The sequence below is a fragment of the Macaca thibetana genome, chromosome X, assembly GCF_024542745.1.
Source record: "Macaca thibetana thibetana isolate TM-01 chromosome X, ASM2454274v1, whole genome shotgun sequence".
In the NCBI taxonomy this organism is placed as follows: domain Eukaryota; kingdom Metazoa; phylum Chordata; class Mammalia; order Primates; family Cercopithecidae; genus Macaca; species Macaca thibetana.
Window position 1 is genome coordinate 72,398,765 of NC_065598.1, and position 18,535 is coordinate 72,417,299.

The following is an 18,535-nucleotide window of genomic DNA, read 5'->3' on the forward strand; positions in this document are numbered from 1 at the left end:
TAGTAATAACTGTGAGAGGAATCTTTATTGAGCTTCGCCTCACAGATTCCTGCCTACCATGATTTGTTACATGGAGTGCAATACACTTTCCCATGCTTCAGAAAAGGCCTGCTGTTTATCTAAAAAGTAAAACATGAGGTGTTGGCTAACAGGGCAGCGGGGTTCTTGTGTTTGGGACTGGGTGAAGCCCTAGTAGAGGATGCTAAATAGAATGTCTTTGTGAGTGTGTAATAAGAACATGATTACATCTCACAGGATGCTAATATATGCAGGTTTCGGCTCCTAATAATCTGTCACAATAACCAAAGCAATAGGAATGCAAATATAATAGCAAATACCAACCAGTGTTGTAGTAGGACCCTGATCAAAATCTGACTCTTTGACTCTGTATAAGTGAATACAGAGCTTCGCTGGAGCTCAGGGGAGAAGGAAGAAAATCCTGAGTTGTTTTAAACCAGAAATGACTGAGAAAACACTAAAATCAATTTATTGAACTGAAGTTGATTTTATTAAGTTTTTAGTCCATGGCTGATATGAGTACTTTAAGTTGAGTTACATAAAAATACAAATGCTTTCTACTGAGGAATTTAAGGTTTAACCTTTCAGAAATTTATTGTTTAAGAAAATGTTCTAATTAACAGTATTGCTTTTGTTGCCAATCCTGTGTGCTGTCACACATATTTTTCCCTTTGTGCTAACTTAGCACGGTTATCATCCACTCATATTTTAGATAGACACTTTACATAGATTCTGGTTAAGGTCCCCAGATTAACTCCTACGAGCACCCAGTTGTACAAAGAAAATATAACTTTTTCATTTTCTGTGAAGTGGCCACATTTTATTTTAGAGTCCTAGTTTTCCTCTGGGGAAGATAAAGTGGGGAGAGTAACTGTGAATAATGGCTTCTCATCCTTTTCTCAGAAGTGCTCCTTAATGTTTCACTGGTCAATTCAAAGTTAAATTCCCTAGTTATAATCTGTTTTCCCCTTACTCTCTTCCAGAATTTTGTCTCAATATATGAGAAGGCTTATTATTATTTAAGGTTCTCAACATTTTTATGCATTTATTTAAATTGACAGATTAATTTTTATGTATTTACTATGTGCAGCATGACATTTTAAGTATATATATATATATATACTGTAAAATGGTTAAATCCAGACAATCAACAAATGCCAAAGTTTTTATGGTGAGATACCTTAACATCCAATTCTTGTGTGTTTTTTAAAAATACAATATATCATCACCACTATAATGACCACGTTGCACAGTAGATCTCTTGAACTTATTTCTTTTATGTAACTATAGCTACGCATTCTTTGACCACCATCTCTCAAATTCCCACTGCCCGCTAAATACCCCTGCCTTTGGGAACCACCATTCTACTCTCAACTTTTTAAGATTCCACATATGAATAAGATCATGTAGTATTTTTCTTTCTGTATTTGGCTTAGTTGATTTAAAATAATGCCTTCCAGTTCATCCACATTGTCGCAAATATCAGGATTGCCATCTTCTTCATGGATGCATAGTATTCTATTGTGTTGTTTTAAAATTTGTGTTTCAGATTGTTCACTGTTGGAATATAGAAATGCTACTGATTTTTGTAAATTTTTTTGGTACCCTCTAACTTCACTGAAATTATCAGTCCTAATAGTTTTTTATTGAGTCTTCAGGTTTTTTTCAAATATAAGATTATATCTTTTGCAAATAAGGAAAATATGACTCCTTTCCTTTCAATTTGGATAACTTTCATTTCATTCTCTTGTCTGATTTTCCAGCTTGAACTTTCAATACTGTGTTGAATAACAGTGGTGCAAGTGAGCATCCTTGTCGTGTTCCAGATCTTAGAGGAAAGGCTTTCAGTTTTTCCCCATTCAGGATAATACTAACTGTGGGTCTGTCATATATGCCTTTTATTATGTTGAAGTATATTCCTTCTATACCAAGTTTTTAAAAGGGTTTTTATTATAAAAGGGCATTTGATTTTATCATATGGTTTTTCAGCATCAATTAAAATGATCATATGGTTTTATCCTTCATTTGATATGATGTTTTACATTGATTTACATATGTTGAACCATTCCGACATCCTGTGAATAAATCCCTCTTGCTGGTGATAATCTAACTAATGTATTTTTGAATTCCACTTGCTCATATTTTGTTGAAGATTTTTACATCAGTATCATCAGTATTCATCAGTGATATTGGCCTGTAATTTCCTTTATTCCATGTGTCTTTGGTTTTTGTATCAGGATAACATTGGCTTATAGTTTGGAAGTATTCTCTCCTTCTCTATTTCTTGGAATGGTTTGATTAGAATTGGTATTAGTTCTTCTTATAATGTTTGGTAGATTTCAGCAGGTAAGTCATTTAGTCCTGGGCTTCTCTTTACTCAAAAACTTATTATTATGGCTTCGATCTTGTTACTTGTTATAGGTCTTTTCAGGTTTTGGATTTCTTTCTTGTTCAATCTAGGTAGGTTGTATGTGTATAGAAATTTGTCAATTTCTTCTGGGTTTTCAAATTTATTGGCTTATAGTTACTCATAGTAGCCACTAATGGTTTTTGAATTTCTGCAGTATCTGCTGTAATGTCTCCTTTTTCATTTCTGATTTTATTTACTTGGATCTTCTTTTTTTCTTTGTTAATCTATCTAAATATTTTTCAATTTTGTTTAGCTTTTTTAAAAAACAAACTTTTTGTTTCATTGATGTTTTGTATTTTTTCATTTAATTTTATTTCTGCTCTGATATTTATTACTTCTTTTCTTCTACTAACTTCGCATTTTCTAGTTCTTTAAGATGCATCACTAAATTGCTACTTTGAAGTTTTTCTTTTTTTGATGTTGCCACTTACAGCTATAAATTTTCATCTTAGTCCAGCTTTTGCTATATCCCATATATTTTGGTATGTTTTGTTTCCATTATCATTTCCTTTAATAATATTTTTTCATTTTTTTCTAAATTCCCCCATTGATGCCCCAGTAATTCAGGAGCATATTGTTTAATTTTTATGGATTTTCATAGTTTTCAAAGTTGTTCTTGTTATTAATTTCTAGTTTTATTCTGTTGTGGTCAGAGAATATGCTTAATATTATTTCAATTTTTTAAATGTTTTAAGACTTGTTTTATAACCTAACACATGGTCTATCCTTAAGAATGATTAATGTGTTGAGACAAAGAATGTGTATTTTTTAGCCATTGCATGAAATATCTGTAAATAATTATTAGATCCATGTGTTCTATAGTTCAAATGAAGTCTGATATTTCTTTGTACATTTTTTGTCTGAAAGATCTGTCCAGTGCTGAAAGTGAGGCATTAAAGTCTCTAGCTATTATTGTATTATTGTATTGGACTCTATATTTCTCTTTAGCTCTAATTACATTTTGCTCGATTTTCACATATCTGGGTGCTTCAGTGTTGGGTGTGTTACCAGCGGTGGGTCTGCAACTGGCGGCATTTCCACAGCAATTCCAGCCCTTGTCTTCTTAGAAAAAAGAATTCAACTGAGAGATGGAGGCAAATTTTAAAGCAGAGGCAGGGTTTTGTTCAAAGAAGCAAAGTACATTTGGAAGATGGCCAAGAGGGGGAGTTCAGAGATCAAGTGCCATGCTCAGTCTGTGGCTTGGGATTTTTATATCCTGTCTTGGTTCCAGGTTTTCTTTTATCTTCCCTTGATTTATCCCTCCTGTGGGCTGAGATATTTCTTTGATGCATGCACAGTGATGTGCCATCACTTTCGAGGGGCCACATGTGCAGTGTGTTTACTGAGATTGTGCCCATGCTCACTTGGGGCATTTCTTTTACTGATTGAGTGCCCCCAGAGGAAGGCCGTATACCAGTCAAACTCTGTCATTTTGCCCCCTACTGTGCATATTTAAGACCTTATCAAGGAATTGTGGTTTGCTGGCTCCAGATATCTCCTATCCTTTGGGAACTTCTCTACCTCTTAGTGCCAGTCGTGGCCACTTATCATTTCAGAGAAACAGTTTTATGATTGCCTAACCATCATCTGACGAGTGCCTACATTTCTGGGGCCCTCACTTATTATCCCAGAGGAAGAAGTTGTATAATCATCTGATTATCACCCAATGAGTGCCTGCCATTTTGGCAGGGCCCTCTCTCGCTCCGCTCATATCTGTATAACTACCTACTCTAATATTCTGCCTTCAAAAGTCTGAGACCCAATTCTTTGGGATAATGGGTGAAGGCCAGTCTTGTGTAACTGCTTCTTGCTGACAGAGGGGCAGTGTTTGGCTTATGGGTCTCAGACTCTTGCTAGCTGTCAGGGAAGGGTGGCTCCGTAGGCCAGCAACAGTGGTGCCCAACCAGGTTCAAGGAACACAGGTAGGGTTTTGCCTCTGTCATATTCCGCTGATGGACAATCCAGTGGTCCCCTATAGAAGGCTGACTCATGAGTATTGAGAGGACAATATCCTTTAATTATCCTTCACTGATGATCTTCTGGAGCTTGACAGCTTGAATGCAAGAGGAGAAAAATTGGGTTATTACATTGAGAAGATATGGACCAAAAATAATAAAATAAAAAGATGGCCTAAAAAGGGAAAAGTCCAGAAAAACCATTTCAGGTTCCTTCTTAATTTCTCATAAATTGTTCTCATAAATGGGAGGCTTGATTTTTGAGTTGTCTGTTGCTGTCTTGCATTTTTCCTAATTGATTTACCCAGAAACAACATTTTTCATCTAGGGTTAAACAAATTCTTCCCTGTCCTGCCATTAACATATCTAGCTCTCGGCATTTCTGGAGGACTATGGCTGTGAAAGAGTCAATTTTTTCTTGCATGGTTGCTAAGGTTTTAGCCATGGCATCAATACTGTTGGTTATTTCTATTGAGAGTTGGCTATAGGTTAAGGAGGCATGTGTGATTCCAGCAATTTCTGTTCCTGTACTGGCTGTGATGTCGAGTCCCACAAGAAGGGGTATCAATTGGATAGCCTCCTCAACCTGGGCAAGATGGAATGCCCATAGATTGGTATTGGAAAGGAGTGATTTCCAGGAGATATGAAGATGTCCAGGGATACATATAGCATATAGTACAAGTTCCAGTTCATTCAGTGGGGAGGCATTGGTAAACTGAATGACCACCAATATGAAAGACTTCTCAGGTTTTAAGACAAATAGAGATGTCAAAACCAAATAAGGGGTGTAAAAATAGGTATAGAAAATCCTGAGGCTGCTGACATACTCAGATCGCTGGTGGATATGGTCATGCCCACCAAGATTTGGGTGCATGAGGTGTGGCTCTGATTAGCTCCCTTGTTTCTATTCTCCCCAAAAAAGAGAATTTTGAGTTTGTTCCAATAGAACCCATTCTTCTGTAGCACTGAGATTGGCGATTTGCATACATGGGTGTAATCGTGTTTGGGCATTCCTGGCAAAACTGAGTGGATTTATCTTGCAGTGTCCATTGAGGAAAGGTAATACTTGGAGGTTTGTGAAATACTGGTTGATGTTGGACCTGGCTGTGGGGATATGTTTGGTAGATCTGTTGGCTAGAGTCTGTGGTGATAGTGACATTATAGACTTTACTGGGAAGAGCACTTACATCCATTCCATTTTCCTTTTTGATTATAACGCAAATAGGGGCTGTCCCCACTAACACGATATTAGTAAAGAGGGGCTCAAAAATGGGAGACTTCTCACAGTTACCAGGGAAATCTTGCTTTACTTTTGTAAGAAGCATATTTGAAGACCTGATTATTCCTTTTAGATTACGATGCCATTGATAGAAAATGTGTAATTCTGCCTCTATGCTCATCCAATCTCTGGGCGACATAGGATAAGTTATCTTTGGTGTTTTAGCAGAAGAACTAGTGCATAACCAGCAGTTGTTGGAGTAAGGAAATTCTGTGCTTTGAAGCAACTGTTGTGCTTTTTCCAATTAAGAAAAATCAAGATGGTAGTGTGCTGCTACATGAGAATGAGCAGGAGTGGGTCCATTGTGCCATAATGAGATTGTGAAGAAGAGAAATTAGTAACAAATCAAGTTTTAAAGGGAATTTCCTGAAAGTAAGTTAAGGTGAAGAAACATTAGCAACAAAGTAGTTTCTGTTGGGACTTTGGGGGCATACAGGTTCGGGCTAAAATAAGGTGAATAAGTAATGCTATTGCAAACAGTATTCCTAATATTGGAATTTCATTACTTTGAGGTGAAAGGATCTGCAGAGGCATTGGTTATCTTTCCGTCTAAAGAGGAATTTCAGATCCTTCAATGGTTCACAGTGTATTCTGGAGCTGAAGTTGTTGGATTCAGTTCCAGTGCTTTAGGGCCTTTCCAAGACTTCACTTAGGTGTAGTGCATCCAGCTGCTAATCTCTGGTGCTTTAATGGCCGTGAGGGTAGAAATAGACAATGCAACAGTAAAGGGTCTCTCTTTGACTGGAGTTAGTTGGGAATTTGGGGTTCTATTCTTCCAAGTTTTCAGGAGAACCAGTGAGTTTGGAGGATACAGAGGTGGAGATTTTTTCTCTTCTAATTTCGTGTTTGTTTGTAACCCATATTCCTGGAGGGCTTGATGGAAGTCTTCTAGAAGAGAGACATACTGGTTGATTTTAGCAGTTTGTTCATCTAGTAGTAAGTCAGAATACAGGAATGGCCTACCATATAAGACCTTGAAGGGGCTTAATTGCAAAGAGGTCTGAGAAGCAACACAAATATGAAGGAGAACTAAAGGTAAGAGGTCCACCCATGTATGCTGTTTCCCGACAGAGTTTATTGAGGATGTATTTGAGGGTTTAGCTCGTTCTTTCCATGTTCCCTGAAGATGGTGGTCTCCAGACAAAGTGAAGGTACCTTTTATGCCTAGGCAGTACTGACCTGGTGATTCACTTGGGAAATTAAGGATGGACCGTTGTCTATTTGCAGTGACCTAGGAAGCCCGAATTGGGGAATGAGGTCCCTTAGGAGGAATTAGCTCCCTCTTGTGTCTTTTCAGTCCTTGCGGGATAGGCCTCTACTCATCCTGTGAAGGTGTCTACACAGACCAAGAAGCCCTTATGCCTGCAGCATGTGGGGAACTGAGTATAGTACAACTGCGAGTCCTCCCCAGGGTATGTACCTGTCCTTTGGGTTGGACATGGGGGCTTCCCTCTTTGGGGATTATTTATGATGCACAAGTTGAAAGTTTGACAAACCTGTTGAATAGTTTTGTTTGTTCTCTTCTCACTTGGTATAGTTTGGATCTGTGTCTTAACCCATTATCATGTCAAATCGTTGGAGGTGAGGCCTGGTGGGAAGTGGTTGAATTATGGGGGTGGATCCTTCATGAATTGTTTAGCATCATCCCCTTGGTGGTGTTCTTGTGAAAGGTAGCTAGACTTTTTGTACAGCCTGTAGAAATATGAGACAATTAAACCTCTTTTCTTTATAAATTACCCAGTCTTAGGCATTTCTTCACAGCAATGCAAAAATGGAATAATATACTACTAAACATGAATTTACATATTTGCCCTAGGTTGTCCTTTTCAACGTGGCAGGAGTTGTGTGAACTCGTGATGAGCTTCTACCCTTGGGAGGCCCTTGGTAGGTGGAGAAGTTTCCCAAGTTTGTACCATTTATTGGTTTCTTTTTGATACCTACGTTGGGTGGTTCAATTTATTTCTTCCTGAGTGTATTGGAGAGGGGATAATTCAGTGGGGAGCAAAGGGAGCAAGGCCCCAGGTAAGTAACCTTTGAGACAGCTGCTTCTTTGGTTTGGAGTTGGTCATCCTATCTTGTGCAGTTTCATTGGAGCCCCTCTGGTGTCTCTCACAGGGCACTACTGCCACCTCCTGCGACAAGTGAACAGCATCTAGTAGATCTAAGATTTGGTATCTGTACTGCCCTGGTCAACGTGAAGAGTTCTGCTAGTTGTGCTGAGGTCCCCAGGGAACAGAGCTTTTATCTCTACGACTTGGTAAAGGGACACTATAAAGTACCCTGCATGTCTAGCTCTATTCCAGATAAAACTACTCCCATCTGAAAATCATATTTTGTCTGGATTGTCCAGAAGCTGACCCTGTAAGTCCTCCAAGCTGGCATAAATTTGGTTAAGTAATTCACAGCATAAATGTGCCAGGTTATTGTTTTCTGGTAGTGGAAGTAAGGCTGGCTGAGTTGAGGATGGAGCACCGCTAAACTGTTACTTGTGGGTTTTCTAGTAACAAGACCTGGTACTTCAACAGTTTGTTGTCAGTGAACCATTGTGGCCCTTTTATGTCCAATAAGGGGCCTGTTTGGTGGGATGGCAGGATCTGGATTAACTGTCCCACGGTGATTTTGAGGGCCTCCTTGTATAGGAGCCCTGCTGCACTCACTATCTTGAAGCAATGTGGTCACCCTCATGCAACTGGGTCTAGGTTCATTGAAAAGTTACCTACCGGAGATCTGATTAGCCCAATGGTTTGAATTAGGACTCCTAAGGCTACAACTTGTCTTTCAGTAACAAAAAGCTGAAATGGTTTGGTTAGCATGGGTAGTCTAAGGGCTTGTGAGAGGGCAATTTTTAGCTGCCTAAAAGCTCGCTCCTAATATTTTCCCCAGAAAGGCGAGTTTCTATTAGTCATTTTTTAAGAGTCTGATATTAGGACTTAACAATTCTATCATACTCCAGTATCCAAAGTCTGCAATGTCCTGTGGTTCCAAGAAAGACCCGAAGTAGCTTTTGGGTGGTTGGGATAGGTATTTTAAGGATGACCTATATTCATTCTGGGGAGAGCTTAGGATCTCCACGGGTCAGGATTATCCCCAGGCATTGGACCTCTTGTCTTAGCAGTTGTGACTTGGACACTTGGACACTTGGACACCTCTTACCCTCTGGGCATTGAACTTCTTGTCTTAGTAGTTGTGACTTGGACACTTGGACACTTCATACCCTCTGCCTGCAAGGAAATTTAGTGTTTGAACTAGATGCTGGATTCCTAGCTCATTCATAGACTAATAGGCTAATAGATTATTTCTGTAACCTACTATGTAGATTAATAGGTTATTTATGTAATGTAGGAGAAAATCAGTCTATGCCACAAGGCCTGCATCTCTTAGATGAGTACTAGTACTGGACTAGGCCCAGAGAGAGTAGACTAGTAGGGCATGAAACCTACTGAGACATCAGCTGGGGCAACTAACAGAGTGCTGGCATCGCCTGTCCCCTGAAACCAGGCTGCAAAGCATGGCTCCAAAAGAGACCCCATTCTTCCACTTGTGGGGAGGAGAGAAAAGAGTGGTGAGAAGTTTGTCTTGCATCTAAATGCCAGCTAAGCCAAAGCAGCATAGGGCACTTCTCCAAGTTGTGTGGCCCCATTCCAGGCCCTAGCTCCCAGATGAAATTTATAGACATGCCCGAGCCAACTTTGTACTTTATGCTCAAGATTGCTATAGTGATTTGGCATATTTTGTGATACTGTAAGAATTTTAGAATTACTTTTTCTAAATTTTTGAAAAATGTAATTGGCATTTTGATAATGATTAAATTGAATCTATAGATTGTTTTCAGTAGTATTGATATTTTAACAGTATTAATTCTTATTTTTTCTTTTTTTATACCTTAAGTTCTATGGTACATGTGCACCATGTGCAGGTTTGATACATAGGTATACACGTGCCATGTTGGTTCGCTGAACACATCAACTCGTCATTTACATTAGATATTTCTCCTAATGCTATCCCTCCCCCAGGCCCCCACCCCATGACAGGCCCCAGTGTGTGATGTTCCCCGCCCTGTGTCCAAGTGATCTCATGGTTCAATTCCCACCTATGGGTGAAAACATGCGGTGTTTGGTTTTCTATCCTTGTGATAGTTTGCTCAGAATGATGGTTCCCAGCTTAATCCATATCCCTGCAAAGGACATGAACTCATCCTTTTTTATGGCTGCATAGTATTCCATGGTATATATGTGCCACATTTTGTTAATCCAGTCTATTTTTGATGGACATTTGAAATGGTACCAAGTCTTTGCTATTCTGAATAGTGCCACAGTAAACATACGTTTTCATGCCTCTTTATAGTAGCATGACTTATAATCCTTTGGATATATACCCAATAATGAGAATGCTGGGTCAAATTGTAATTCTAGTTCTAGATCCTTGAGGAATCGCCACACTGTCTTCCACAATGGTTGAACTAATTTACACTCCCACCAGCAGTGTAAAAGCGTTCCTATTTCTCCACATCCTCTCCAACATCTGTTGTTTCCTGACATTTTAATGATTGTCATTCTAACTGGCATGAGATGGTATCTCATTGTGGTTTTGATTTGCATTTCTCTGATGACCAGTGATGATGAGCAATTTTTCATGTGTCTGTGGGCTGCATAGATGTCTTATTTACAGAAATGCCTATTCATATCCTTTGCCAACTTTTTGATGGGGTTGTTTGAGTTCTTTGTAGATTCTGGATATTAGTCCTTTGTCATATGGGTAGATTGCAAACATTTTCTCCCATTCTGTAGGTTGTCTGTTCACTCTGATGATAGTTTCTTTTGCTGTGCAGAAGCTCTTTTAGTGTAATTTGGTCCCATTTGTCTATTTTGGCTTTTGTTGCCATTGATTTTGGTGTTTTACTCATGAAGTCTTTGCCCATGCTTATTGCCTAGTTTTTCTTCAAGGGTTTTTACGATTTTAAGTCTAACATTGAAGTCTGTAATCCATCTTGAATTCATTTTTATATAAGGTGTAAGGAATGGATCCAGTTTCAGCTTTCTACATATGGCTAGCCAGTTTTCCCAACACCATTTATTAAATAGGGAATCCTTTCCCCATTTATTGTTTTCATCAGGTTTGTCAAAGATCAGATGGTTGTAGATGTGTGGTATTATTTCTGAGGGCTCTGTTCTGTTCCATTGGTCTATATCTCTGTTTTGGTACCAGTACCATCCTGTTTTGGTTAGTGTAACCTTGTAGTATAGTTTGAAGTCAGCTAGCATGATGCCTCCAGCTTTATTCTTTTTGCTTAGGATTGTCTTGACAATGCAGGCTCTTTTTTGGTTCGATATGAACTTTAAAGTAGTTTTTTCAATTCTGTGAAGAAAGTCATTGGTAGTTTGATGGGGATGGCATTGAATCTATAAATTACTTTGGACGGTATGGCCATTTTTATGATATTGATTCTTCCTATCCATGAGCATGGAATGTTCTTCCATTTGTTTGTGTCCTCTTTTATTTCATTGAGCAGTGGTTTGTAGTTCTCCTTGAAGAGGTCCTTCATATTCCCTTTAAGTTGGATTCCTAGTATTTTATTCTCTTTGTAGCAAATGTGAATGGGAGTTCACTCATGATTTGACTCTCTGTTTGTCAGTTAGTGGTGTATAGGAATGCTTGTGATTTTTGCACATTGATTTTGTATCCTGAGAGTTTGTTGGAGTTGCTTATCAGCTTAAGGAGATTTTTGGCTGAGACGATGGGGTTTTCTAAATATACAATCTTGTCATCTGTGAACATATATGATTTGAATTCTTCATTTCCTAATTGAATACCCTTTATTTCTTTCTCTTGTCTGATTGCCCTGGCCAGAACTTCCAACAGTATGTTGAATAGGAGTGATAAGCGAGGGCATCGTTGTCTTGTGCTGGTTTTCAAAGGGAATGCTTCCAGTTTTTGCCCATTCAGTATGATATTGGCTGTGGGTTTGTCATAAATAGCTCTTATTATTTTGAGATATGTTCCAACCATACCTAGTTTATTGAGGGTTTTTATCATGAAGGGCTGTTGAAGGTCTTTTCTGCATCTATTGAGATAATCATGTGGTTTTCGTCATTGGTTCTGTTTTGTGAGGATTTACGTTTATTGATTTGAGTATGTTGAACCAGCCTTGCATGCCAGGGATGAAGCCAACTTGATCATGGTGGATAAGCTTTTTGATGTGCTGCTGGATTCGATTTGCCAGTATTTTATTGAGAATTTTTGCATTGATGTTCATCAGGGATATTGGTCTAAAATTCTCTTTTTTTGTTGTATCTCTGCCAGGCTTTGGTATCAGGATGATGTTAGCCTGATAAAGTGAGTTAGGGAGGATTCCCTCTTTTTCTATTGATTGGAATAGTTTCAGAAGGAATGCTACCAGCTCCTGTTTGTACCTTGGTAGAATTTGGCTGTGCATCCTTCTGGTTGTGGACTTTTTTGGTTGGTAGGCTATTAATTATTGCCTCAATTTCAGAGCCTGCTATTGGTCTATTCAGGGATTCAACTTCTTTTTGGTTTAGTCTTGGGAGGATGTGTATGTCCAGGAATTGATCCATTTCATCTAGATTTTCTAGTTCGTTTGCATAGAGGTGTTTATAGTATTCTCTGAAGGTAGTTTGTATTTCTGTGGGATTGGTGGTGATATCCACTTTATCATTTTGTATTGCATCCATTTGATTCTTCTCTCTCTTTTTATTAGTCTTCCTAGCAGTCTATCAATTTTGTTGATTTTTTCAAAAAACCAACTCCTGGATTCATTGATTTTTTGAAGGACTTTTTTTGTCTCTATCTCTTTCAGTTCTGCTCTGATCTTAGTTATTTCTTGCCTTCTGCTAGTTTTTGAATGTGTTTGCTCTTGCTTCTCTAGTCCTTTTAATTTTGATGTTAGGGTGTCAATTTTAGATCTTTCCTGCTTTCTCTTGTGGCCATTTAGTGCTATAAATTTCCCTCTACACACTGCTTTAAATGTGTCCCAGAGATTCTGGTATGTTGTATCTTTGTTCTCATTGGTTTCAAAGAACATCTTTATTTCTGCCTTCATTTTGTTATTTATCCAATAGCTATTCAGGAGCAAGTTGTTCAGTTTCCATGTAGTTGTGTAGTTTTGAGTGAGTTTCTTAATCCTGAGTTCTAATTTGATTGCACTATGGGCTGAGAGACTGCTGTGATTTCTGTTCTTTTACATTTGCTGAGGAGTGTTTTACTTCCAATTATGTGGTCAATTTTAGAATAAGTGCTATGTGGTGCTGAGAATAATGTATATTCTGTTGATTTGGGGTGGAGAATTCTGTAGACGTCTATTAGGTCTTCTTGTTGCAGAGCTGAGTTCAGGTCCTGGATATCCTTGTTAACTTTCTGTTTCGTTTATCTGTCTAATGTTGACAGTGGGATATTAAAGTCTCCGGTTATTATTATTTTGGAGTCTAATTCTCTTTGTAGGTCCCTAAGGACTTGCTTTATGAATCACGGTGCTCCTGTGTTGGGTGCATATGTACTTAGGATAGTTAGCTCTTCTTGTTGAATTGATCCCTTTACCATTATGTAATGTCCTTCTTTTTCTCTGTTGATCTTTGTTGTTTTAAAGTCTGTTTTATCAGAGACTAGTATTGCAACCCCTGCTTTATTTTTTGCTTTCCATTTGCTTGGTCGATCTTCCTCCATCCCTTTATTTTGAGCCTATGTGTGTCTTTGCATGGGAGATGGGTCTTCTGAATACAGCACATTGATGGGTCTTGACTCTTTATTCATTTTGCCAGTTTGTGTCTTTTAATTTGGGCATTTAGCCCATTTACACTTAAGGTTCATATTGTTATGTGTGAATTTGATCCTGTCATTATGATGTTTGCTGGTTATTTTGCCCATTAATTGATGCCGTTTCTTCCTAGCATCTATGGTCTTTACAATTTGGCATGTTTTTGCAGTGGCTGGTACTGGTTGTTCCTTTCCATGTTTAGTGCTTCCTTCAGGAGCTCTTTTAATTCAGGCCTGGTGGTGACAAAATCTCTCAGCATTTGCTTGTCCGTAAAGGATTTTATTTCTCCTTTACTTATGAAGCTTACTTTGGCTGGTGAAATTCTCGTTTGCAAATTCTTTTCTTTAAGAATGTTGATTTTCTGTTCTTTTTTTTTTTTTTTTTTTTTTAATTTATTTATTATTATTATACTTTAAGTTGTAGGGTACATGTGCATTAGCAAACTATCACAAGAACAGAAAACCAAACACCGCATGTTCTCACTCATAGGTGGGAACTGAACAATGAGCTCACTCGGACTCAGGAAGGGGAACATCACACACCGGGGCCTATCATGGGGAGGGGGGAGGGGGGAGGGATTGCATTGGGAGTTATACCTGATGTAAATGACGAGTTGATGGGTGCAGCACAGCAACATGGCACAAGTATACATATGTAACAAACCTGTTCTTGTGATAGTTTGCTAAGAATGATGGATTCCAGCTGCATCCAAGTCCCTACAAAGGACTCAAACTCATCCTTTTTTATGGCTGCATAGTATTCCATGGTGTATATGTGCCACATTTTCTTAATCCAATCTGTCACTGATGGACATTTGGGTTGATTCCAAGTCTTTGCTATTGTGAATAGTGCTGCAATAAACATACGTGTGCATGTGTCTTTATAGCAGCATAATTTATAATCCTTTGGGTATATACCCAGTAATGGGATGGCTGGGTCATATGGTACATCTAGTTCTAGATCCTTGAGGAATCGCCATACTGTTTTCCATAATGGTTGAACTAGTTTACAATCCCACCAACAGTGTAAAAGTGTTCCTATTTCTCCACATCCTCTCCAGCACGTTCTCACTCATAGGTGGGAACTGAACAATGAGATCACTCGGACTCAGGAAGGGGAACATCACACACCGGGGCCTATCATGGGGAGGGGGGAGGGGGGAGGGGGGGGGGGGGGGGAGGGATTGCATTGGGAGTTATACCTGATGTAAATGACGAGTTGATGGGTGCAGCACAGCAACATGGCACAAGTATACATATGTAACAAACCTGCACGTTATGCACATGTACCCTACAACTTAAAGTATAATAATAATAAATAAATTAAAAAAAAAAAAAAAGAATGTTGAATATTGGCGCCCACTGTCTTCTTTCTTGTAGGGTTTCTGCTGATAGATCTGCTGTTCGTCTGATGGGCTTCCCTTTGTGGGTGATTGACCTTTCTCTCTGGCTGCTCTTAACACTTTTCCTTCATTTCAACCTGGGTGAATCTGACAGTTATGTTTCTTGGGATTGCCCTTCTCAAGGAGTATCTTTGTGTTGTTCTCTGTATTTCCTGAATTTGAATATTGGCCTGCCTTGCTATGTTGGGGAAGTTCTCCTGGATAATGTCCTGAAAAGTGTTTTCCAACTTGGTTCCATTTTTCCCGTCACTTTCATGTACACCAATCAAAGATTTGGTCTTTTCACAAAGTCCCTTGTTTCTTGGAGGCTTTGTTCATTTACTCTTTTTTCTCTAACCTTGACTCTCGCTTTATTTCATTAATTTGATCTTCAATCACTGATACTCTTTCTTCCACTTGATCTAATCAACGATTGAAGCTTGAGCATACCTCACGAAATTCTCGTGCCATGGTTTTCAGCTCCATCAGGTCATTTATGGTCTTCTCTACACTATTTATTCTAGTTAGCCATTCATCTAATCTTTTTTCAAGTTTTTCAGCTTCCTTGCAATGGGTTCGAACATCCTCCTTTAGCTCAGAGAAGTTTGTTATTACCGACCTTCTGAAGCCTACTTCTGTCAACTCATCAAAGTCATTCTCCATCCAGCTTTATTCCATTGCTGGCAAGGAGCTGCAATCCTTTGAAGAAGAAGAGGCACTCTGATTTTTAGAATTTTCAGCTGTTCTGCTCTGGTTTCTCCCCATCTTTGTGGTTTTGTCTACCTTTGGTCTTTGATGTTGGTGACCTACAGATGGGGTTTTGGTGTAGATGACCTTTTTGTTGATGTTGATGCTATTCCTTTCTGTTTGTTAGTTTTCCTTCTAACAGTCAGGTCCCTCAGCTGCAGGTCTGCTGGAGTGGAACTCCAGCAAACAGTGCTGCAATAAACATACATGTGCATGTGTCTCTATAGTAGAATGATTTGTAATCCTTTGGGTATATACCCAATAATGGGATTCTGGGTTAAATTGTATTTCTAGTTGTAGATCTTTGAGGAGTTGCCACACTGTCTTCCACAATGGTTAAACTAATTTACACTACCACAAACAGTGTAAAAGCTTTCGTATTTCTCCACGTCCTCTCCAGTATCTGTTGTTTCCTGACTTTTTAATAATCACCATTCTAACAGGCATGAGATGATATCTCATTGTGGTTTGATTTGCATTTTTCTAATGACCAGTTGTGATGAGCTTTTTTTTTTTTTCCCATATGTTTCCTGGGTGATAAATGTCGTCTTTTGAGAAGTGTCTGTTCATATCCTTTGCCAACTTTTTGATGGGGTTGTTTGTTTTCTTCTTGTAAATTTGTTTGAGTTCTTTGTAGATTCGTGGTATTAGCACTTTGTTTGATGGGTACATTGTAAAAATTTTCTCCCATTCTGTAGGTTTCCTGTTCACTCTGATGATACTTTCTTTTGCTGTGCAAAAGCTCTTTAGTTTAATTAGATCCCATTTGTCAGTTTTTGCTTTTGTTGTCATTGCTTTTGGTATTTCAGTCATGAAGTCTTTGCTCATGCCTATGTCCTGAATCGTATTGGCTAGGTTTTTGTCTATGGTTTTTAGGGTTTTAGGTCTTAATTCATCTTGAGTTAATTTTTGTATAAGGTGTAAGAAAGTGATCCAGTTTTAGTTTTCTGCATATGGCTAGCCAGTTTCCCAACACCATTTATTAAATAGGAAATTATTTCCACATTGCTTGTTTTTGTCAGGTTTGTCAAATATTAGAGGGTTGTAGATGTTTGGTGTTATTTCTGAGGTCTCTGTTCTGTTACATTGGTCAATATATCTGTTTTATTCCAGTACCATGCTGTTTTGATTATTTTATCCTTATAGTATAATTTGAGGTCAGGTAGCATGATGCCTCCAGCTTTGCTTTTTTGCTTAGGATTCTGTTGGCTGTGTGGGCTCTTTTTTGGATCCATATGAAATCTAAAGTAGTTTTTTAGAATTCTGTGAAGAAAGTCAGTTGGAGGTTGATGATGATAGCATTGAATCTATAAATAACTTTGGGCAGTATGGCCATTTTCATGATATTGATTCCTTCTATCCATGAGCATGGAATGTTTTCCATTTGTTTTTGTCCTCTCTTATTTCCTTGAGCAGTGGTTTGTAGTTCTCCTTGAAGAGGTCCTTCACATCCCTTGTAAGTTGTATTCCTAGGTATTTTATTCTCTTTGTAGGAATTGTGAATGAGAGTTCACTCATGAGTTGGCAGTCTGTCTGTTATTTGTGTATAGAAATGCTTGTGATTTTTGCACATGGATTTTGTATCCTGAGACTTTGCTGAAATTGCTGATCAGCCCTAGGAGATTTTGGTCTGAGGTGACAGAGACAATTTGACTTTCTCTTTTTCTAGTTGAATACCCTTTATTTATTTCTCTTGCTTCATTGTCCTGGCCAGAACTTCCAGTACTATGTTGAATAGAAGTAGTGGGAGAGGACGTCCTTGTCTTGTGCCCATTCAGTATGATATTGGCTGTCGGTTTGTCATAAATAGCTTTAATATTTTGACATACATTCCATCAATACCTAGTTTATTAAGAGTTTTATCATGAAGGGATATTGAATTTTGTCAAAGGCCTTTTCTGCATCTACTGAGATAATCACGTGTTTTTTCTCATTGGTTCTGTTTATGTGATGGATTACATTTATTGATTTGTGTATGTTGAACCAGCATTGCATCCCAGGGATGAAGCAAACTTGACCATGGCAGATAAGCTTTTTGATGTGCTGCTGAGTTCGTTTTGCCAGTATTTTATTGAGGATTTTTGCATCGATATTTATCAGGGATATTGGCCAGAAATTTTCTTTTTATGTTGTGTCTCTGCCAGGTTTTGGTATCAGGATGATGCTAGCCTCACAAAATGAGTTACAGAGGAGTCCTTTTTCTATTTTTTGGAATAGTTTAAGAAGGAATGGTACCAGCTCCTCTTTGCACCTCTGGTAGAATTCGGCTTTAAATCCATCTCATCCTAGACTTTTTTTTTATTGGCATGCTATTAATTACTGCCTCAATTTTATAACTTTTTATTGGCCTATTCAAGAATTCAATTTCTTCCTGGTTTACCTTTGGGATGGTGTATGTGTCCAGGAATTTAACCGTTTCTTCTAGATTTTCTAGTTTATTTGTGTTGAGGTGTTTATAGTATTCTCTGATGGTAGTTTGTATTTCTCTGAGATCAGTGGTGATATCCCTTTCATAATTTTTTATTGCATCCACTTGATTCTTCTCTCTTTTCTTCTTTATTAGTCTGCTAGCAATCTATTTTGTTAATCTTTTCAAAAAAAGGCTCCTGGATTCACTGATTTTTTGAAGGGTTTTTCATGTCTCCATCTCCTTCAGTTCTGCTCTGATCTTAGTTTATTTTTGTATTCTGTTAGCTTCTGAATTTGCTTGCTCTTGCTTCTATAGTTCTTTTAAATGTGATGTTAGGGTATCAACTTTAGATCTTTCCTGCTTTTTTTGGTAGGCATTTAGTGCCATAAATTCCCCTCTAAATCTGCTTTAAATGTCTTTGTTCTCATTGGTTTTAAAGAACATCCTTATTTCTGCCTTAATTTCGTTATTTACCTAGTAGTCATTCAGGAACATGTTGTTCAGTTTCCATGTAGTGCAATTTTGAGTAAGTTTCTTAGTTCTGAGTTTTAGTTTGATTGTATTGTG

At 38.2% G+C, this 18,535-nt stretch overlaps 1 protein-coding gene across 1 annotated transcript in view; it reads left to right on the forward strand.

The window, feature by feature from the left end:
- Positions 1–18,535, forward strand: part of MAGEE1 (MAGE family member E1) — a 493,295-nt gene that overhangs the window by 244,352 nt on the left and 230,408 nt on the right. The gene's annotated exons all lie outside the window — the stretch shown is intronic.